General features: G+C 34.7%; 1 pseudogene; it reads right to left on the reverse strand.

The window, feature by feature from the left end:
* Positions 1–203: 203 nt before the first annotated feature.
* LOC143578259 (mitochondrial import receptor subunit TOM7-1 pseudogene) lies at positions 204–426 on the reverse strand (annotated as a pseudogene).
* Between the last annotated feature and the right edge of the window lie 20,382 nt (positions 427–20,808).

Below are 20,808 nucleotides of genomic sequence, written 5' to 3' on the forward strand. Positions count from 1 at the left end.
CTGTTTAACTTAGCAGGTTCACTAATTTGCCCCAAACTCGCAAACTTCGTACTAAAACCCCCACTCATAAACTTTATTAATTCAAAACAGAAGCATAACAAAAATAAAACACGTTTATTCATAACAAGAACATGTAAAACCACAACCAACCAAAAACTCATTTAATTCGTTACACCATCAAAGTCGACAAATACCCAAACAACAGTTACCAATCAAACGGGACTTAAAAGCTGATAAATTGAGGGTTTGGGTTCAGAGTTCATGCCAATAATAATAATCATGGGTATGAACCCGTAGTGAGTAATGACTTTAGCCTTCTTCATGTCCACTCTTTCACGAGCTTTGAGGTTGAGTTGTCGTTTGAGGCTTTTGATCCCTTGGCTGATTTGCCTTTGGTCTTCAGAGCAACCTTTGATGGCATGTTGTGGTTGTCTTTGGTTCTGAGTCGGTGAATAATATGTCGGAGCCCTAATGTTTTTTTTTATTTTTGTTTTATGAAGTGGCTGGATTGTGGTATTTATAGGCCCGGATTGTCAGACTCAGTGCCCGACAAACAGAGGCCCAAAATGGTTATTTATTTATTTATTGAAAAACTAGTTTTAAATAATGCTAATTATTTTTTAAGGGAATGTTAACGTACAAATGAAAATTAACGTGCTAGATATGATAATCAAGTAGAATAATTATATATACAAGTGAGTAATTATGTAATTACTTCACAGAGTAATTATCATATAGTAATTACATAATTATTCTACTTGTATATATAATTACTCTACTTGATTCTCACGTTTGGCACGTTAATTTCATTTGTATTTGATTCAACCCCTTATTTCATATCGGTAAAAGAAGTTCCACCTGTGCACTTGGTTGGTAACGGTATCAACTACAGTCGTAATTGTTTTCAACGGTACACGATGGTTGTAAACCATAACTGAAAGACATTTAGAAAAATCGTTATGATCACTATTAAGCTAAGCCCAATAGGTCCAGCCAACGAGCCCAATTTAAGAGTGAGTAGATGCCCAAGCAAGTTAAACGTTCAGTTCAGGTTATAAGCAAGAACAAAGGATTGTGAAGGCATGAATAGAATTATGTGTTAAGTCTAGTTTTCTCATCTCCCGTTCTTTCTCTGTAATCTCATCCCCTTCTTCTTCAATTGGATAATCGTAATCTGTGTTGATTAGTTCGATTTCTATTATACATTGTATTTCATATCAGATCACAACATTGGTGCTTTCATTGATCCTTAGCTAATATGGCTTTGGATTGTTATGGAGATGCTCTGCATTCGATTTCCGATCTCGTTCCTGCTCCTTTGCCTCGCTTTTCGGGTGTTAATCCGGACCAATGGATCTCTACAGCAGAACACTATTTTCTTTCTTACGGTATATATGATGAGGAAAGATTTCTATATATTGTTGAATTATTCGATGATGAACCATTCTGGTGGTTTAATGGTTGGCATCGTAGTTCAGAATTCATCACCTGGAATGATTTCACCGCTGCAATGATTACTCAATTCCAGGATACTTCTGTTGACCCATTTTCGATTCACTCTGTTTCGATTCCGTTTGTTACTACTGCACACAAGGTGTTTGATGAAATGCCTCTTATTACTGAAAATGAAATTGTAAAGGAAGATCATGAGACCATGGATGATGAGGTATTGGAAATCCAAACTGACTCAATGGTTGATGCTCATGAGTCACTAGGAGTAACCGATGCTCAAATGGGTATATCCATTTATAATTTTGTGCCTGCACATGTTAAAACTTGTCTAATCCTTTTATTGGAAGATGATTCAAAGGGGACTAATATGGTAGGAACCAATGTTTTTGATGTTGAGTCATCTGTGGACTTAATAGTTATTAACTCATTTGGATGGAAACCAGGTTTGATAGAAAATCATGTTCCAGATTCTCCTAAAACATTTGTTTTTCCTGCTACTACTACAGTAATTGTTGGTCCGCGTTCGCCTTTTAGTGTTGCTTTTCAAGGAACATACCGGTATTCGGTCAATGGTTCAATCTCTGTTGAAAAACTCTTATGTCATAGGATGGTTGAAATGTCTAAACCAATCAGAGAGAGTGTGTTACCTGTTTTTCAGCCTTCTAGTGATTATTTGCTCATTGAGTCTCATGTTAGGGTTCACTGTGATCGTGAGAGCTGGGGATCATCACCTCCAATTATTGTTTTGAATACACTTGATGAAATGCTTGAGGTTTTAGACATAGGTGCTCTAACATACCAAATTTATTCTTATCAACAAGAATGGTCGTTGCACATGAAACAAAGAGTTCAGCTCTCCTCAAGTCTACTACTACATTGGTAGAGTATGTTTGGAGGGAACACATCAACATATACACTTAACTACACAATTTATTGTGGTTTCATTTCACAGGTCTTATGAAAGTTCCATTGTTTTTCAAACTCTTTATATTGTTTCTTCGGATGATATGAACCTTAAGATTCCACTCTTATTGGACCATATCCCTAACAAATTCAAACCACCGATTGTTGAAGACCGCTTTGAATTTTTATCTTTTGGGAGATCTGGAAATTTGAAAAGAATATGGATAATTTGGTTCTTTGGGCCATGGTTGACTTTCTATGAGTCAACAATGCAGATGGGTAATCTTAAAATTTTCTTATTCTTTAACGTTGCTGACTGGGCCAAAACGTTAATCAAGATTAAAGGCAATGAAGTCGGGTTGCTTGTTGTTGGTTGCTACCTCTATAAAAATCAAAGGAACAAAAACAACACTCAAAACAATCGTCAAGGAAATGGCAATTTGGTTATCCGAAAACACAAAATGAACTTCCAGTATTATGGGTGTCAAATGAAATTTTATACCATTGAGGGTATTTTGGTCATTGTTGAAAATCTACAAAAAGAGGCTCATGTGGGTTCTACTGAGTTTTTTGGTCAATTGGAGTTCTGTGACATTTCAACTTCCACTAATAAACACCTATGTGGCCCTCGAGACGTACCTATTGTCTACAAAAAATGTTATAAACCAAAAATACAAGGCGTGCTTTTGAATCAAGCTGATGGTAACGACAAGTACGACTTTGAAGAAACAATATATTTGGTAGTATGTCTTGTAGTTCAAGGTGGCCCAAGTAATAATCGCATTGCAACTATTGGCCTATTGTTTGCTTGGGCAGTTGACTTTCCATGGAAGCCTCCATGGTATTCGTTTTGTTCCGTATGGCCTAAACTGCCATCACTTGACTACCTATTTGAATGTTTGGGAAAATATTGGCCTAGTATTATAACAATTGGGATTACTACTGTATTTATTATCATCACAGTTGCTACAGGACAAGAAACAAAAGGCCTTCATGGTTTATATGAGATTAGTAGCATTTGTGGGTCCACCAACCAAGCCACATATGATGGCTCCAACAGAAAGGAAGGGAACTCCACCATAACTACAAAAACAGGTTTTCACCCTTTTGACAACCCCACACCTATTCCTACTCAATCGAAGAAAAACCAAAGAAAAAGCAAGGCCCTTGAAGATCAACGTGTTCATCTAGAAATCGTCCTGCTGCCCTTGGTTAACAGTTCAGATCCGTGCTACTTAACTGCATTTACAATCATCCAAGCAATTTATTTTCATGAATTACTCTTTTTGTTCAACGCGGCCGTTAGGAACTCTCTTTCACCTTAAGGACAAGGTGAATTTGAAAGGAGGGAGTAATGTTATGATCACTATTAAGCTAAGCCCAATAAGTCCAGCCAACGAGCCCAATTTAAGAGTGAGTACAGGCCCAAGCAAGTTAAACGTTCAGGTTATAAGCAAGAACAAAGGATTGTGAAGGCATGAATAGAATTATGTGTTAAGTCTAGTTTTCTCATCTCCCTCTCTTTCTCTGTAATCTCATCCCCTTCTTCTTCAATTGGATAATCGTAATCTGTGTTGATTAGTTCAATTTCTATTATACATTGTATTTCATATCAGATCACAACATTATAGGTGCGCATAAACTGGTTTTTAGACCATAAACTGGCTAAAATCGTTATCGTTATCGTTATAGGTGCACATAAACTGGCTAAAACCTGATGGGATTAGAAATCTGTATCTAGAGAAAATGAAAACCTAGATCTGTACAAATCAAATCAGGCCAGATTAAAACGGATCTGGAAACCCAAATTGTCAGCCAATTTGAAAAAAAATTAACTTAGCTTTTTTAATTTCAAAAAATAGAAAAACACATTGTAATATAATTTTAAGCTTAAAAATAGAAGGCAAGCATTCAAAATCGAAAATAAGAGAAATGCCTCGAGTAGGGGAGTTGTTGGCAATGATCGATCCTATTAAGTACACTCGTCTGAAAGCGACGAGAGTGAAGGTGGGTTTACTACTTTAGTTTATTTTATTTAATATTTATACACTACTAGTTTTTATGTCTCTGTATTACGTGAGTTGTTTTATATTATTTAATTCCTAATATTTATTTATTTTTTAAATTATTTTTTTTTTTATTGTATGAAAGTTAGTATTATATTTATGTTTTAATGATAAATTGTTTCACAAATAAATGAGATGTTATAACCCGGTTTAAAAGCTATATAAGTTTGATGAGACCCAAGACCCGTTTATTTTTTTACTATAATATCAGTTTTTTAATTCTAAATAATATATTTTTTATAAATCAGATATTAATTTTTAGTATATCCCTACTTTATATTAATTTTTAGTATAACCCGGTTTAAAAGCTAAATGGGTTTGATGAGACCCAAGACCCGTTTATTTATTTTTAATATAATATCAGTTTTTTAATTCTAAATAATATACTTTTTATAAATCAGATATTAATTTTTAGTATATCCCTACTTTATAGGATTTTTATATCAAATATTTGGTGAGATTAGTTTTTAATTTAATGAGATGTTATAACCTGTTTAAGAAATATATGGGTTTGATGAGACCCATACCCGTGAATTCGGGTCAAATGCATGAGAAACCTTCATTTAAAAATTAAGCAAATCTAGTGACTCCAAAACAAGGGATTGCGACCACATTGCGACACATATGATATTTATGTTTTCGTTTATATATATTATAGATAACTTAATTAGTAATGGCTTCGAATCATGTACAAATATTAATGATAAAAAAAAATTAATAGGTAATGAAATTATTCGAGATACAATGGTTACACTATTGAAATTTTCATAATGGATCTAATCATTATTTTGCTTGGTAAATTGAATAATAGCCACACCTAGTTATTTTAAGATACTTAAGATATGTGTAGTTGAGAGATTATAAAATGGGTCGTTTTGCATCATGTGGCGCTCAGTCAACAAAGGGTGTGTTTTTGTTTTTGGGGTGTAATGGTGTTGTAGCCTCATATATATATATATATATATATATGTGTGTGTGTGTATATATATATATGGTAGAGATATTGTACGCTAATTCTTTAACGTACGAGAGGTACGCGAGACGCTCAAAGGCAAAAACCTAAAACGCTCAGAAAACGCTCACAAAAACTTAAACGCCTAGCCAAAAACCTAAAACGCTCAGAAAACGCTCAAAAAACGGTCTTCGTGAAAAAAGTAAAAAATTGATCGATTAACGATCTAAAACCTGTTTTTTACGGCTAACCAATGATTAATTGGATATGTATTGACGATTCCGAGATGTTAGGATGTGATTTCATGGATCGATTCTTGAAAAACGGGATTAGTTAATGTACGTTAAGGATTAGTGTATTGAATCTTTTCAATATATATATATATATATATATATATATATATATATATATATAGGATGCGTATCATTACAGAACTGTTAAATTATTTAAGAACTTCAAGGAACTCTTGAAAACTAACGCTTTTTTATAAAATCTTTTGTATGTTAATGTTATTTGAGTTTAGTTTTATTAATTTGTTATATCTAAATGCACGATTACAATTATATATATTTATATATATATCACACACATATATCTAATAATAATATACACACACACAACACATAGGAGAAATACCCCCCCCCCCCCCCCCCGCACAATTCGCCCCATCACAGTTCATACTTTCCAGGATAATAACTTTGCCCGTCACAAGCACCCGATCCTCTGATATGTTGTACCATTCATCATTACCGAACATAAATAACTTCACAATTCTAAACGAACAAGAAGTAATAATCACAGTTCCAAACCAGCTAACAGGCATACAGTTATAATAATAGTAGAACTTTCATGGAAAGCAAGCGGTATCAAGGGTTCTATGATCGTACACACGATCAGTATATGCAAACCCTAACCGAAGGATCATCAAAACAAGCAATAGTTCTCATGACTTGCAACTGACCAATTTTATGAAAGAAAAGAGGGCAAAAGAAAACAAAACACAAGGTAATATTGCTTTTTAGGTTTAACCTAAATCTATAGCCGCCATAACCATATATTTCAGTTTCTATGTTATAGATTTATCTCCTTCATCATCGCTTCAGTTACCAATTTCTATCCCCATATCAACATGATATGCAATTCCTTCTCTAAGTTTCTTTGTTCAACGCACTGAACTTTAACCTAGGAGAAGAATGAGATAATAAGAGAATACTGCATCTGAAACTCTATTACCGATCTGAAACCGCTTATCAAGTCATGTTACTATCATCTTTTTCGGCCATTTTTTATTTAATCAAAGAAACAAAAGTTTTTTCCGGTTCGGTCGGTGGTTCATCGGTTCCGGTCGAACCGTAAACCATCAAACCCACCCGGGTTTTTTAGAAAACGGGCTATATGGTGCTTACCGGACCGTAATATATAGCGGGTCCCGGTCGGACCGGCTGGTATGGTCCGGGTTTCAAAACATTGATCTTTGGCCCACCTAGGGTTTAAAATATTGATACCTGCACTTGCAACTTCTGTTACACATATCTGGTCAACACACAAGCCGTCGACCACAGTGGCTCGACAATCGGCAATCTGCCAAACAACCTCCGTCAACGGCGATCATTAACACGATTCTGTTCAACGACTTAAAAGCATTATCTGGCTAACATAACCTGGTCAATTCCGGTTACTCCTCCTTCACCGAATCGCCAAAAAACTGATTGAGCCGGCCACCTCGCAACAGTCACACCTACAACCTTTATTTCACGAACCAGAAAATCACATTCGAAATCAAGAGATACCCACGAATTTCTCAGATTCGAACACGACAGCAAAAACCAAAACCCTATTTCGACAAAACTAAAATCGTACGGAATCCAAAACTAATCTGCGAAATCGTAACCAGTGAAACAACCCATGTGTTCAACGAGCCAAGGCTCCGATACCACTGATCACCACCAAACAAGATATAACTTATTTGTCCACTTGATAGGAACGAAGTGGCGTGCGGAAGCGAAACAACACACACATGCACAACGATAAACACGCATAAACGAAAATATAAACGACACAAGAATTTAACGTGGTTTGGTTCCCGCTAGGGAACCTACGTCCACGGGCTGCAACTAGGTTTTTTTATTAGCTCAGAACAAATATTACAATTACATGATGGGATATATATAATAAACAAGATTAAGGTTAAACATAATTAGGAACCAAAACCAGACCTCCTAATAAAACCGGCCCAAAGGCCTTCATAACCTAACAGGCAGGAACAGTCTAATGGGAAATTGGATGTGGGTAAATACTTCATGGATGAGTCAAGGGAAAACTACATCATCTACATCATCAAGGGAAAACTATTGGGTATTACCTAAAGATCATTGTTTTCCTAATGGATCAACGAAGAACACCTCATCTACAACTCACTGCTCCGTCCATCTTAAACTGTTTAAATGAAATTGTAGTGGTTTAAAAAAACATTTAATGCTATACACATAAAAATGACACGTTAGACAAAATCCTCAATGAAAAATGCCACATTTCTTTTAACATGACACAAGTTTCATGATCGTGTGTGTAATAAGTATAACATGGATCATATATGTAGGTGTGAGACCCTGAGCGGAAGTATAATGAAGACAAAGCGACCACATCTATACACTGTGAAGATAAAATGATCGCATCTACCCAAATAAAGATAGAAGGAATATCATGCATAACGGTCACGATGGAAACAGGGACCCATAAGATCACACCTGGATATACTTAGACAATGAGATGGTCCCTCTCGGGGACCACTAAAAAAATAGTATCAATGTAGATGTGATAAGTCCACTATATATGTACAATTGTAATTGTAACTAAGCAAGATGTCAATATACTCATACATTTACACTTTTCACTGTAAGTTTTACATTTCATTAGACATATTAGCAAAACTCGTCCTTTACATTTGTGATTTGTACTGAGTGGTCTATAATATTTAGCAATAAACGAGCAAACATACTTACTAATAAAAACCTAGAAAATTCTAAATCAGACCATTAACAACAAGCAAGTATACCTAACGGCTGTAGAATAGAGAAGTCCAGAACTATCGAACCTTAGAGACTCCGTTAAATAAATAAAACTAGAACTAGAAGCCAATTAATTAACAAATTTATAAAAATGTATTTTTTTAAGTTTTTTAAAATATTAATTTTTAATCTAATTAATACTTAACCTATTTAAATTAGTTGAACTAAATTGAACTAGGAAAAACAAATTACTAACCTTAAGACTTTGATGAATTCAAATATGAAAAGAGGTTATCTAGACAAGGAATCTGAATAGTGATAGCTCGGACTTATTGGTTACAACAATTGCTAAAGTAACAGGGATATAATGATATGACACCTTAGGAAACCTAATGGGACCTTGTCCATAATCCGGGTGCCACCAAAGAGGAAACCTTAAGGGGCGTTTAAATAGACCGGTTGGTTGGTTCACCTGTCAGTATCACCAACTTTGGCTAATTACCCTTAAAGATAGATTATTCATCGGTTTCACTACCTTTATACAACTAAGTGCACGGGGTAGTCTAATAACAATCTACTAGACAAACTTAAATAGTGAAACTAAGGCAAATCTAGGTAAACATTCTGTCAGCGCGCTAAAACTCAAATCTTAACAGCACAGACAAACCCGACTACTTATCACCCGTCGAATATCTAAGTAAGTTTGAATACCCACCTCTAATCAAATGCTATGAAACAATTTCTATGGCTAACAAGCTCAATAAACCATAAAAAACTCATAACCACATAGTAAACTGCCTAACATGCACCTATTATCGAAATACATAAACCAGATAACATGTGAAACACTATTCAAGCATTCAATCATGAGTATATATAAAATAACACACCCAACAAACTAAAACAAACTTTTTAATTAATCAAAACTTAAAAACAAAACCCAAAAAAACTATTAAGTCACAAATTGTCAACAAAACATCAAACCAGGCTAGATAATTATGTGTTTAGCCTAATAATGTTTAACATAAGATATAAGTTCAAAATATCAGTAAACATGGTCTTAAATACAAAGGTAAATCAATATTAACGTTAATTCAAACCCGAGACTCGGTTATTGATTGAACTAGAGAACCGATCTTCAATCTCGAGCTCCAATAGCTTCTCCTCTTAAAAAATCATCCAAGGGAATTTACTTTGACGACTAGGGGTGAGTTATACTGTCTAGGGTTATCAAAATCATTTAAATAGGGTTTCACAAAGTGATATCGACATACAGGTACCCACCACGTGTCGTTGGTGTCACACCCCGACCGGAGACATAAATACGTCGGGGCGCGATGATAGTTTATAGCAAACGATACTACGTGATAAATATTTGTTTAATTCAATTTAATATCAACCAATACAAAGATATAGTAAAATAAATTGTTTTATAGTAAACTAGGTCCAATCATGCAATCATATATTTTGCACCAAGTAATCTACAACGAATAAATTTTCAATACTTGAAAAATATGCGAGAGTGTCAAGTATAAATAGTTGGTGAAAAATTAGGTTTTAATAAAATAAAATTTAAGTTGAAAACATTTCATATGTTCTAGTTTACTTGTATACTTTTATGACTACAACCAAATCTCTGACATGTTTAGTATGTCGTCTAATCCACAATTAGACTGATATGTTTAATGTTTAATGATCATCAGATTCTGAACACACATGCATCTACCCGAAGCTTGAGTGGGCGAGTCGGGTCAATAGATCTATCATCATACTACCACGGTGTAAGGCCCCGAGCCCGGTGACCTACTTGGACGTTGGATATACTCATTAACACAGTTTAAGTATTAGAGTTACTTAAAACTTTTCGGGAACATAATAAGTCAACCATATATTACATAACATTCCAACTCTCATCTTAACATCATTTAAATTTGTCTAGCAAAATAAAAACATAACAAAATATAACATCATAACATTCTTCTCAAGATGCCAGCATCATCAGTCTAATGTCATGTGTCTCCCTCAAGGTAGCTGCCTTAGCCTATTTACCTGCGTGCGTACTAAAATCAGCTACGCTAAATGAGTTCTAATTAATTATGTAACATACATTACATTCATATCATACACACACACACACATACGTATACGTATCCGAGGACACATATTACTTAACCTGTTTATCTTTCATTTGTACTTACATACGTGCATACGTTCATACTTTCATATCTCATACTTTTAGTTTTTCATATATGATACATACTATATCTACATTTTAAAGAACATTTCGCCCTACTTAATCGGATATTATTAGGGTCCAGTCCCTTCTTCATCGAATATTATTAGGGCCCGGTCCCTTATTCAACGGATAACCATACATAATTTACCGTACAATCTTATATACAATGGATATATATATACATATATATCTACTCTAAATTTTTCTACATTCATATATCATTCATAAGACATTCATCTAACATACACTTACCACTTAAGGTGAATGTATTAACTAATCACATCGAGTATGCACACAACCTCGAAAGCACAACAAGGAAATAGGGCCTGGAACTCACCTGAATCCGATTCCTTTTTGAGTTTATGGTCATGCCTCTTCTCAGTTGGGCACGACTAACTGTGTACAATTTACAAACATAACTTAACTACTTTTAACTAAAATCATACTTCTAAGTTAGTAAAACCCCTAACGAACGAAGGTCCGGGGGCAACGCCCCTGACAACGGGGTCCTAGAGGCGGCAGCTCCTAGCAGGGTCCAAGGGGGCTTGGGTTAAGCTTAAACGTGTCGAGTCTAATTGATTAGATAAAAAATGGATTATATGATTCAAGTCTTAAACGAGTCGAGTCAAGTCTAATCGAGTTGAATCTAAACGAGTCGAGTCAAGTCTAAAGGTGTTGAATCGAGTCGGGTCTAATCGAATCGAGTCTAAAACAAGTCGAGTCAAGTCTAAACGAGTCGAGTCTAAACAAGTCGAGTCGAGTCTAATCAAGCCAAGTCCAATTGAGTTGAGTTGCCATGTCTAATCGAAGTAGAGCCCTTGGCTGGGTTTAAGCTGCCAGGTCAGCTTGGAAAACTTTATTCTCGTTAATAGGGCTTCATTAAAAATACATCAGAAAAATGCATCTTTAAATGAATCAAATCGAATAATGAAATTAATCGAATCGAATTCTGAAACGAATCAAATCGAGTTTTCTTTAAGAATTCGATTCAAATGCTCATTTTCATATCTTTCAAAAGCTGCAAATCGCCCTCTTTCATGCTCGGATCTGGATCCGGGATGAAGGAAAGTGTTTGTGTGTGTTTTTGAGTGTGAGGAGGCAAAGGTGGAAATGAGGGTTTAGGGTTTAATGGAGGTTTAAGGGTGTTTAAGTACACCTAAGCCCATGGACCTAACGCATATCCCCATAATTTATTCCATATTTTATTGTCTAAGTCCACACCCTATTATTGTTTAACTTAACTAAATAACCACACACCAATAAGTAAACAAATTTTATTTATTTATTACTGTTATTATTATTATCAAAAGTTGGATGTTATACAAGGGCTTTGTAAGTTAATGGTTATACATGCTATTATGTATACATTTGTAATAATCACACACAATGAATATCATGAATAAAGCTTGAAACAAATAACATGTAAACAAATAGATTATGCATGTTATCCATTCAATGAATAAAAACACTTAAAAAAGGGCTATTAACTCGTAAGTAAGATAAAATATAGCATGAATAAATCATAGAATAAATAAGTGTGTATAATTTGGCATGTTTTCCACCCCGTAAAAATAAAAGCATTCAAAAAGAGGCTATGAACTCACTTTTGTTGTTAATGAATTGAGATTTTGTAACATCCCGAAATTCTAGAATAATAATAAAACATATTATTTGCATTGGAAAAATTAATTTGAGACTAAAGAATAATAATTATAATATTATAATAAAGATAGAAAGATGGTAGGCTAAAAGATGGAAATTAAATATGTACTTAAGATGAAGATGAGCCTTGTAACACCCCGACTAAAGCGGAATACGCCCGGGTGTGACGTACAGATTGCCCAAAACACATGTGACACTATTAAGTGACAATAATATCATTAATTCATTCAAATCACAAGTACACAAGTTGTTCAATAAAACAATTACAAAGGAAAACAATAAAACCCACGTCTTATTTATTTATTATTGAAATAACCTATCTTCTAGTGACTTCGTCCATTTCATCCTCTAATGAAAGTACCTGTAGCATATATATAAAATAATGTCAACTAAATTAATAGTTGGTGAGTTCACAAAGTTTGAAATAATATAAAAAAAAGCCATAAAATTCATTGAAAACTTGTGAAAACCACATAAGGGTTCTTTACACTAGAAACGATGGTCCATGAGTGTAAAGAATAAATGAAGGTCTTTTCCAGTTGGGATTGTGCACCAACGTACTTAGATCGGAGTCCCTTTTCCACCAGAAACAAATGGTCCATGGGTGCAAAGGAGGGCGTATGATCATACTTATCGAAGAAATCCATGCACGTAGTAATTGAGCAAGTAACAAGTAAACACAAAAGTCCATGATGCGAATTGTAGTTTGTAAATAATAAAAAAGAAATTGAATTGTTGATAGGATATATATGCTACCCCCAAAATAGTTAAAAAGGGTAAAAGGGGGTGTGAGAAACTCACCTTTGATATTGGAGACAACTTGAAATAAATAACCGAAAGCGAGTTACAAACGAAGCAATTGAATCTCACGAAACTATAAATAATAACGAAGATACAAAAAATCAAGGACTAGTAACCAGAATTATAAAGTTAATTAACTTATGCTAAATGGGGACTTGGGGATTTTTAATGAGTTTAACAAAAATGAATAAAGTTTATATAAATCATTTGATGTTTATTAGTTGAAGAATGATTTGTAGACAAATAATTATAACTTATTAATATAAGATTAAATAATAATACTAATAACAATTTATGATTAAACATTTGTTTCCAAGTAATATAATTACTTAATTTTCTCATAAATAGTAGTTATGTTAAAATAAAATAAACAATAATTAATTTACTCAATTATTAATTCAAAGATATGAAGTATGTTATATCTATTGTAAAATATTTTAAATAAAAGAATTTTTATAAATAATCTTATTTAAAGAAATTTTATAAGTTATGATGATCAACGAATCATAAGATTTAGATAAATATATATTCATATTTGTTATTGCAAAATAACTAAGCTTGATCCAAGATTTAGAAAAATCAAAGTGTTCATCTTGGATATCCATGATCATAATGATTCTTAAAACCAAAATATAATATTTTTCTGATAAAAGTAACATAATCATGAAGAACAACTTATGAACAAGTATGAACATTCAAGATAAAATCAAAACAAAAGCAATAAAATTCTTGAAATGGTAACAACTTACTTGTTAGTGCTCTTAAACTTAAGAAAGAATGGATTGAGATGTGAAAATAATGGAGGATTTGTCCTCCTTTTATATTGAAAATATAGAGTTGTTATGTCTTAAGAAAATTATGAAAATTAATCATATTTAATATAATTAAAACACAAATTAAAAATTGTTTAATAGGGTATTCAAAAGGTTTAACTATTTTAATAAATTTCATTGAATTAAAACATTCATTAATTATTATTAATTAAGTAACATATGAAAAGATGATGATAATAATAAAATTAATAATAATAATAATAAAATAAAAGTAGTAGTTGTAGTTAAATAATAATTATAGTACATTGCATGGGACATGTACTTAAATATTTGATCTTGATTATGAATGTTTTAAATGAGTATGTAATACTACAAAGGTGGTGAAATGCATAATTGCATAGAAATGATCACATAAAATCATTAATGAAAATTGATATTAATTAATAATATTATAAAAATTTAAAATGGATCGATTTTTTGGGTTTGAAAAGTAACGAATGTTAGAGGACTTACAAATTTTAGAAATTTCGTCCCGAAATTTGAATAAAAATAAAAAAAAAATCTTAAAGAGAACAAATAATAAATGGAGTTGTTAGAAATTTTAGCAATTTTATACATGCACAATTAAAATAAAATAACGTAGATCTTTGAATGACTCGAAAGAACGCCACAAATAGGAAATGTGACAAGGACACTTATATATCGGATTTAGCAGCGGCGTATCCACCATGCCCTTATCATATTGTATTTGCCCCGTGCTCCAAAAATCATTCCAAGTTCCGAGTTATTTCACACAACCGTACTTATTATATTTTCCATGCGAGGACTTTGATAATTACGTGTCGACCCGTAATTACCTCTATCGTTGGATGGTCCATATAACTTGCTTTATTGTGTGGTTTTAAGACATAGACCTTAGATAAAGAAAAAAAATATTCTCATATAGAACTTCAAAAAAATAATGAATTAAAAAGGGTAAAAACATTATAAAACACATTAATAGACCGTTCAGGCCAAGGACAACGTTAAAACACTAAGTCAAGTAAATAGAATCATTGTGTCTAAACCAAGTAAACGATGTTGAAAATGAAATAAATGAGGTAATGAAATTAAAGTACGAAACATTTAGAATTATAACCATCGTAACATGTAACTGAAATACCGGGATCGAGAATAACGTGGTAAGTAAACGTAGCATTTAACCAATGAAATATGAACATGTATATTTGATAACGCATTGGGTTCCAGAATAGATTTAGATAAACGAAACTGTTATATATCAAAATATCAAAAAGTTTAACGAATGTAAATTTCCGAATAATATTCAACGTAACTAGCGGCAACATTGAGATGAATAAACAATTACATCTTACGAACATGTAAATTTATAATAAAGTGAAATGGGTGAATGAAATTTTAATATCAAAATCACATAGGTCTATAAAAAGAAAATTTCCAATAATATCCTTGAGTTTATCAAAGTAAACAATTGAATTTTATTTTGAAAGCAAAATAACGCATTTGTCTCAGATTGATGAAATCACGAACAAACAAATGGTTCAAATAAAACATTGTGTGGAAGAGAAGTAAATGAATAATCCAAAACAATTTGTGTAATAAATAACATAACATAAACTCAGCATGCACATGGGACACAATTCCCGTTCAAAGTAAACGAATTTATTAAGAGAGAGTCGGTCACGAATATTCAAATGTAAAAAATATCATTAAAACACAGTTTCTATTAGGTAGCTATGTACACATAAATGTTTATAGTCTCAATTTTCACTTAACATGTATTTTTAAGAAAAAAATGGGTCATAGACCACGAGATTTGAAATAACAACGTAACCCAATTTAGCAAAGCGAATAAGTATGATATACGAATTTACGTTTCGTAAAAATACAAACGAATATGGATCCAAAATCAATGGACAATCAAAATAAACTACATAAACGATATTCTAAAGAAGTGGATGTAAAAGTCACTTTGGGTAAGTTCGAAACATACATGAAAGAGAAAAATAAAGAAAAGTAAATGTAGCTTGCGAAGCTTGTCTTCTCGAATATAGGTTTGTTTGTGTCACACCCTCAAAATCCACTAACGGAGTTTTACCGTCAGAGGGTGTGAACTGGCAGGATCGGAATCATTAGTTATAACCAAACCAAAGAAAACGTTTAAATGAAAAATAAGTGCGGAAGCGTAAAACCTTAATTCAAAAGTTGCGTCACGCAGGACGACTTAAAACCAAATGTAAATGTTAAAATTAAGTTTGCAGAGTAAGATGTTTAACAATTAATGCATGCTCCTAAACCGCGCGCCCGCCTCGGCTACCTGAGAATAACATACTAAAAGTGTCAACACAAGGTTGGTGAGTTCACAAGTAAAATAAGATAAATCGTTTAGCGTTTTGCGTAACCTCGTTACGACGTTTGAGTGTGTAACCACGTTACAGCGTTTAAGTGTTTTGCATTACCCCGTTACGACGTTTGAGTGTGTAACCACGTTACAGCGTTTAAGTGTTGCGTAACCCCGTTACGACGTTTGAGTGTGTAACCACGTTACAGCGTTTAAGTGTTGCGTAACCCCGTTACGGCGTTTGAGTGTGTAACCTCGTTACAGCGTTTAAGTGTTTTGCATTACCAGATAGTGTTATGTCAAATTATATATCGATAGGTAGCTAATCTATACAACAAGTATCGCTAAGTGGTTCGCAACCGAAGCTGACTGTTTATCAAGTGCCCGTCACCAGGTCCTCCAGACCATGGTAAGTGTTAGCCAAAATTACACCCACTCAACCTCCAGTTGAGCTTAGCGTCGGGTGGGGTTTGTCAAACCCAGTAGTACTACCCAAAAGTGACTCGCTATTCCAAATATTAACCGGTCCGATGTGTGGGACTTCAAATGTTACATGTGCCGCTTAGCCTTTACAAGTGATATATAATTTATAACAAAATCTTTCATATGCGTTTATCTCAGAAAATATGTTTATCGGAGTATGTTATCTCCCCCAAGTGAAAAACGTTTGAAAACAGTTTAAGAGTGGGGTAAGTGAACTCACTGTTTGCGAAGAATATCCGATCTAGATCACCAAGTGATGCGCGTCGTAGAAAACTCTCTAGCGTTCTAAAATAACAAAGAGATTTTCTAAGTATCGGAACGTTTAACGAGTCTCTAGACTCGGCACATAATACCTATGCACGTAACATGTTTCGTGTTTCGTTTGTGAATCGTGTGTGACTTAAACAAGTACAATTGTGATACGATACATGAGTGAGCAATTACTTTCGTGTCATGTATTAATAACATACTTATTAGCAATTATTCCCGTAAGGGCATTTTGGTCAACAAACAAAGACTAACTAACCATTATTCCCCATAAGGGCAATTTGGTCAATTCATGGCAATCAACTAGCAACTATTCCCCGCAAGGGTATTTTGGTCAAAATACAACAATTATATAAAAACTATCATTTTTCATGCATTCCTATACAACTCAGCAGCTAGTTTCGTTATGACAGAATTTCTACTTGAAAGATTGTGCTATTTCACCGATCATATCATCTCAATTAATTCACCAAAAATTACCACAGAAGCATACATATCTTAGGTTTCCAGAACATCTTTTATCTTATTTTTATTCCATATAGATTTCTCATAATGATCAAAACACTACAGAAAACTCATATCAGTCAGATTCATGCACATCAGAATGTTATTTGCAATTCCCGTTAAAAGAAAAATCCAATAAATGCAAGACCACTTGGGTTTGGTTCCTAACTCAGTGAGTCAACTTCCAGAAGTGGAACCAACCCAATTGGTCTCGTAGTTCATGAGATACAACATTTACAACATAACCTAACAGCAGGTCTAACAGCTCAGCTTTGCATCACGTTTTTGTAAAATCATAAAAGTATACTTCCACTTATCCAAAAATTACGAATTTATACTTCATAGAAACTAGACTCAACCTAGTTTATTGCAGTACCCACAATCTCAATCAATTTTCACGTTTACACTTCGTTACAGTCAGTTAAACATCGTATATACATTCTGTCCAGAATCTGTTCACATCAAAACTCAACAATTTAACAATCTATGAACTATCATGCATTCACATAACACTCTAGACTCCATAAACAATATCCATGCACATAAATTACACCCAATAAAACTAACAATTAAACATAGAGGATGCATAGAATAGTTGTTTATACCTTCCTAGCACCTTAATCTTCAATCAAACTTGAAAGATCTTGAGTGTGTGTGTGTGTATATTGATCTATCACAAGGAGAGGGGAGAGGGGATGGCTGGCCGATTTGGGGTTAGGGAAAAGGGATGGGAGTTAGGGTTTAGGTTTATCATGTATTTATAGACTAATATGTTGCACCTTGGCCCCTCAACTCCTAAGTATTACTTTTTCTAGAACATTCTATCATAACTTGCACCTTAAGTTATCATTAAGTATTTCCTTTTTCTAGAACATTCTATAATAACTTGCACATTAAGTTAACATTAAGTATTTCCTTTTTCTAGAACATTCTATCATAACTTGCACATTAAGTTAACATTAGGTATTTCCTTTTTCTAGAACATTCTATCATAACTTGCACATTAAATTAACATGACAATAATATTATCACATAACACATAATCCTAACACATAATTATCACATCATTAGTGTTTTAGTGTGTTTCATTTATTCATCAATCGTTTGCGTTTCGGTGCAAATCCCGAAAGACTACTACACATGTAGTAAGTGTTAAGCGTCATTTAAACCCTAGTTTAAATGTAATGAAGTTTGCGTTATAGATTCAATAAATCTAAAGTTTGAATTGACGGAGTTGCGTTAACGGAGTTAACCTGAAATTGACGATTGTCACATCATTCCCATGTTAAAGAATTTTCGTCCCGAAAATTTGAGTCAAGTCGTGATGAGTGTCTGAAAAAGTAAGAAAAAATTTCAGTTTGTCATATCATCCCCTAGTTGAAAGAAATTTCGTCCCGAAATTTAATTCATACTTCCGGTGATTTCTGACGGTTTGCCGGGTTTCGCGGTTTTCTGTGTTTGGTCAGCCCTTCAAAAAGGTGAGGATACTTTTTCATCATTTGATTCTCGCGTTCTAATGTGAACTCCGGTCCACGTCTCGAGTTCCAATGAACTTTAACAATTGGAATTTTGCTGTGCTTGAGCGTTTTGGTTTCCCAATCCAAAACCTCAACTGGTTCTTCAATGAAGCGTAACTGTTCATCAACTTGCAGTTCCTTCAAAGGGACTACTTGAGTTTCATCGGATAGGCATTTCTTTAAATTCGATACGTGAAAAACGTTGTGTACACCGCTGAGTTCTGCTGGTAAGTCTAGTCGGTACGCCACTGGACCAATGCGTTCCGTTATCCGATAAGGACCAACATATCGTGGGTTGAGTTGTTTCGCTTTCCAAAGCGAACCACACCTTTCCAAGGTGAGACTTTGAGTAACACTCGATCGTTTACTTGAAATTCGAGAAGTTTTCGGCGCTTGTCAGCGTAACTCTTTTGGCGATCTCGTGCTGCTGCCTTGCGATTTCGGATTTGAACAATCTTTTCCGAAGTTTCGAGTACCAGTTCTGGACCAGTGATTTGGCTGTCACCCACCTCTGCCCAGCAGAGTGGTGATCGACACTTCCGTCCGTACAGTGCTTCAAACGGCGCTGCTTTAATACTTGTGTGGTAGCTGTTATTATACGAAAACTCTACCAAAGGTAAGTGGGGTTCCCAACTTTTTCCGAAATCCAACACGCATGCACGCAACATGTCCTCTAAGGTCTGAATAGTTCGTTCACTTTGCCCATCCGTCTGAGGATGGTAGGCTGTGCTCATAACAAGGCGTGTGCCTAGGGCGCTTTATAGTGACTTCCAAAAGTGCGAAGTGAAACGAGAATCTCGATCAGAAATGATTGAGACAGGCACTCCGTGTCTAGACACTACTTCTTTCATGTAAACGCGAGTCAGTTTTTCCATTTTGTCCTATTCCTTAATCGCTAGGAAGTGCGCGGACTTAGTCAACCGGTCAACGATCACCCAGATGGTATCGCATCCCGTCGGTGTCTTAGGCAAACCCGTAATAAAATCCATTGAGATGTGCTCCCATTTCCACATTGGGAGTTCCGGTTGTTGCAGTAGACCAGATGGTTTCTGGTATTCAATCTTGACTCTGGCACAAGTCAAGCATTTGCTCACGTAGGTGGCAATGTCGGCTTTCATGTTCGGCCACCAGTAAAGTGCCTTTAAATCATGATACATTTTATCTGAGCCAGGGTGGATAGAATATCGGGACTTGTGAGCTTCGTCCATCACTAGAGTTCTCAACTCTCCGTATCGTGGAACCCAAATCCGGTTCTCAAAATATCGGACCCCGTCCGATCTGGTTTCAAGTTGCTTGTTCATGCCCCGCATGAGTTCCGATGGAAGATTTTCATCTTTCAAAGCTTCCAGTTGCGCATCGCGAATCTGATCGGGTAAGCTGGCATGAATCGTAAGTTGCAATGCTCTTACTCGTCTGGGTTTTTCTGTTTCTTTTCTGCTGAGGGCGTCGGCCACCACATTGGCCTTGCCCGGGTGGTACTTGATGGCACAATCATAATCTTTGAGCAGCTCGACCCAACGACGCTGTCGCATGTTCAGCTCCTTCTGATCGTAGATATGTTGGAGACTCTTGTGGTCGGTGTAAATGGTAAACTTGGTACCGTACAAGTAATGCCTCCATATCTTAAGAGCAAACACCATAGCTCCGAGTTCCAAATCATGGGTCGTGTAGTTCTTCTCGTGAACCCGTAGTTGTCTAGAGGCGTAGGCTATAACCTTCTCGAGTTGCATCAGCACACAACCGAGACCTTGTATAGATGCGTCACAGTGTACCTCAAAATTTTCTGTTCCCTCGGGGAGGGCTAAAATAGGGGCGCTACAAAGCT

The sequence above is a fragment of the Bidens hawaiensis genome, unplaced genomic scaffold (assembly GCF_021521415.1).
Source record: "Bidens hawaiensis isolate Kalapana, Puna unplaced genomic scaffold, B.hawaiensis_p1.1 tig00029087_1, whole genome shotgun sequence".
NCBI lineage: Eukaryota > Viridiplantae > Streptophyta > Magnoliopsida > Asterales > Asteraceae > Bidens > Bidens hawaiensis.